Below are 4,338 nucleotides of genomic sequence, written 5' to 3'. Positions count from 1 at the left end.
TTTTGGGGGGGGGGGGGGGGGGGGGGGGGGGGGGGGGGGGGGGGGGGGGGGGGGGGGGGGGGGGGGGGCGAGCGCCGTTATTCGAGGTACATAGAACCCCGGCGGGGGCGAATCCCCCTGTGAAGTAACGCACTCTGAACGTTTTTAGGACTGTTTTTAGAGGATACGGTAAAGTGAAAATTGCAATAAATGCATCAACTAATATTAGTAAGCCTAACAATAGTTATATAACAACTCAAAAGTGTCGGATCCAGAAATTCGAAAGAGAGTTGAACCAGGGAGGGACTTTCACAGACTGAGAAACCACCCACCTCAGCCCCACCACGGTTGGGCCTGATGTAAGAAAAGTTGTGATTAAGGCACCTCTAGATGGCAGAAATACACTCTCAGTCTTAAATTTATATATATAGCTGCAGCTCCCACGGCTCCCCCACCCCCGCCTCCACCCTGGATACGTCTCTGAGTATACGACACGGCACAAAAGGTACTCACTAATGCCAAAAATTGTGAAATGTATAATAATTAAAATAAATAGAGTTGGGTTTTGTCAGTTTTTTTTCCATTCGAATTCAAATTCCCAACGAACCTAGTGGCCCAGACGTTTACAGACAGCAAAAGGGCGTTTGGGCATACTTTTTAAAGTTCAACATGTTTAAATACAGAATCACCGCAAAGACAGTTTAGAGTTTATCTCTGTTTTATAACATGATTTATTTTGTAAGAATGTTTTTGAGGATCCCTTGTTTTTCAAGATGAGGGCGTAACATAATTAATAATTATCCTTTAATGTTAAAGGTTACGGTATTCATTTATTTGCAGTGCATCGAGAAATAACACTATTCAATGGGCACTGTTTTTACTCTCTGGTCTGGTTTACATGTACTGTAAATGGATTTAGAAATTTGTTAATAGTTGAATGAGTTACAGTATATAAATATGAGAAAAAAGTATGTCCCCATGGGGATTCGAATCCAAGAACTTCCGATTAAAGTTCGGATACTCTACCAACTGAGTTATGAGACCAAAGTGATATACACTTGGGTTTTCCCATTAGGACACGTTTTTTCCCAAGGTAATGTGTAATACGCAACGAATAATAGTAAATCACATGAAAGTATATAAATAGGTAGGCCTATCCTAGGCCTATTATTGGCTAAAAATAACTCGACGATTACTTAATATGATGAGACCTAGAAGCACATAGTATTGAGAAAACATTTATTCATTTATTTACTGGCCTAGTCTTATTTGGGTTAGGTCTATAATATAAAATCCATTATTTTTGCTATCGTATGTGATTTTATTGCTATCCATGTGCTTCATCGATGTATAATAGCTAAAGCCTTTAACTCGTCTATCACTTAATCGACTGTATAGCGCCACCGACATCTTGTTTACAATTCATGAAAAACGAATGCATTTCTTGTACGTATCATCGGGTCACACTCGATTCTCAAATCGACATGCTCCCAACCGACGGGTTAATGTAAAACTCATCTTCCTCGGCAGTGCGACGAATTTAATTTCATTGAACAGTAACACTAATTGGTACAAAAGATCGTTTGGTAACTATTTGATATATTCATCGTTGCTTTCCTCGCTTGGAGGTAAATCGATGTGTTTTTGGCTTACGTATTGGCTGGACTGTCTTCGATGACAAACCATATAACTACTTTATCTGACATTTTATACATTACATCATCAGTGTCCTCAACATCAAATTGTGAGTTACGCAGGTAAGCTATTTATTGTTAATACTCTGTGTATTATTTATCATCGTATTAGAAACTTTAAATTTGATTTTGAAATTATCATCACAAGATGATAATTTCATAATCAAATTAATCAAACCATCCGGCCGCTGCACTCAGAACGTTGTAATTCGTTCGAGGAAATGATTAATATTTCGGTAAAGACAAGTAATTTTGTAGTCTGTATGTTTGGATAATGCCTAATATACAATGGTTACGATGGAAACGCATCTTTTTCAGCGATTGCTGATTGTACGCCTGTCAACCGTATCCAGGAATACGGTGGTGTTTTTCCCCCATAAAAATGAACACAACAATAAGATCAATATAGGCCTAGTAACTTAAGTCAAAACATCTTTCGATACATTCAGTTATTGTCATTGTGTACTGTAGCTTATCTTGTTCCTTATATCTAAATGAATTCATTTATCTTCACATTATTAAATAAAAGTATTAGGACAGAAAATAGGCATATTGACTTTCTCATTCTATAAGGAATGATGGCGATAGAGCTCACTATATTCAATATCGAAGATTTAATTAATTAGGCCTACTGGTCAATGTTTCATTCGAAACTGCATTTGAAGTAAGATGAAATGATGCAAAGGTAGCCAACTTTTTCTCCATCACCCACATCCTTTCCGCTCAGAAATATTTACATCAATAAAAAAAAAATTAACGGAAGAGCATCGTAGGCGAATTATATCGCATGTAATCATTACTCGTGTTGAGGGATCTGTCGTTTACGGACTTAAACTTTATAAGCAATTACAATACCACGCCATTAGTAGTAAGCACGTGATCGGTTTAGACATAGACGATATTTCTCTGACATCCTTCGGCTAATTCATGCTTAATTAAAGCCCTTATGATAAATGCCAAGTGCCATGTGCCATGTAAAGATCTCAACATTTTGATACAATAATACGGCTGTAGATAGAGACTTAGGCCTACGTATCGTTTCCGTTTATAGGTCTATGATATCAACACATTAAAACCAAGTCACATTGGAGACACGTGAAGTACAGTGGCTCGGGTATCCTCCTGCCTCATGTTCATCCATTTTTTTCCCAAATTATTGGATCCTTCCCATTCGTGGCAGCACCAGCGGGTGTTCAGTGGTAATTGCTCTAATTCCTTTTCTTTCCGACAAGCATTTACTTGTCTGAAGCGACAACTTAAAGACATCTGACTACTAAAAAAAAAAAATCCCATCCCACCAACCAAAGTTATGACCACAAATTCCATCTTGATCCCCACCAAAAGTTTTATTTCATAATTCTGATCAGATGTTTTAAGTTGTGCCATTCGTTTAGTATCCTTGTTTTGTTAGACTACCGTACCTGCCGTCAAATAGGCCTATCAGGAGCAACGTGCTACCCCGAAATGGGAAGTGCTCGGTACCGATGGGTCCCAATACCACCAATATTAGCCTCCCACCAGAGTTATTTATAGATCTCAAGTGGATATAATATTTTTTTCCATAGGCCTAGACTCTTGCCTGTCCTAGTTTTAGTGGCAACTGAGAAAAAAAGCCGTATGTTGAGAGAACGGAACCAACAAGTCTGTGCAAACAACATCGGTCCACGCGTTGCTCGCTTGTCCACAAACATAATACTGTTTTGTATAATCGACTTGATCCATAGAAATACTGTAATCAATATAAGGTTAAATTCGCACGGGATCACATCCCACAAATCATCTGCCGTGTTATACACTTTTATAATTACCGGTACTATTAAACAATAGCCAGAGGGGTGGCAAATTATATAAATTCAGATAGATGACACGCGGCGTATTGACAATATATAACAACATTTTGATGACATCTGAAATGTTCAAGGCTACCGTACAAGATGTATACAGGTTGTCCTTGCGACCAGAAAAGTTAAATCCCCACCCACAACGAAGAGATTTTTCTCTAGGTCTGTCTTATATTACAATTTTTTTAAAATAAATTAACGCCCAATCAATAAAATACATTATTAAGGCAGCTGTGTTACAACCGCTAATGTAGAAAACAACAGCTAATGTAGTAACAACCGCTAATGTAGCACACTCCACAGCTTATGTAGTAAAACTCCCCGCTAATGTAGAAACACCAACAGCTTATGTAGTAAAAAGAAAATCAACCCCAGCTAATGTAGAATACTCAACCGCTAATGTAGTAACGAAAATTGCCTCACAGCTAATGTAAATACTATCGCCAGCTAATGTAGAATATAGTATAAAATCTTATATATGGAACATATAATCGAGGTTATCAGCTTTGATTTACCACGTCTTCAAATTATTATGACGTCTACATTTCGTCGAAAAATGACGTAACATTGTTTTATTTCTGTTTGATGCCTGTTTGTTGTTTGCCATCGCACAGTGTAGTCCTTAATGAATTTTGTTCCATAGGGCCTAAATAGATTATGAGATAGATTATCTCCGACGAGAATCGAACCTGTGACCTCTTGATGTCATGGTCGCCATAACCACTAAACCACCACCATTTTTATCATATATGTATTTTATATGGTTTTATATATTTAATATTTTGCTCTGACGAAGGGCTATTTTGAAGGGGAGGCATTTTTCT

The 4,338-nt window shown here is 37.8% G+C and overlaps 1 protein-coding gene across 1 annotated transcript in view; it reads left to right on the top strand.

Moving 5' to 3' along the window:
• Nucleotides 1-1,451: 1,451 nt before the first annotated feature.
• LOC117102375 (synaptotagmin-12-like) overlaps nucleotides 1,452-4,338 on the top strand; it is a 35,189-nt gene continuing 32,302 nt past the window's right edge. The window contains exon 1 of the mRNA XM_033242635.1: nucleotides 1,452-1,736. The gene's annotated coding sequence lies outside the window, so the exon portion shown is untranslated. The remainder of the gene's footprint in view (nucleotides 1,737-4,338) is intronic.

This window comes from Anneissia japonica, unplaced genomic scaffold (assembly GCF_011630105.1).
Source record: "Anneissia japonica isolate Jap-2015-1 unplaced genomic scaffold, ASM1163010v1 scaffold288037_len161832_cov179, whole genome shotgun sequence".
In the NCBI taxonomy this organism is placed as follows: Eukaryota; Metazoa; Echinodermata; class Crinoidea; order Comatulida; family Comatulidae; genus Anneissia; species Anneissia japonica.
This window is presented reverse-complemented; position numbering and strand designations above follow the sequence as displayed.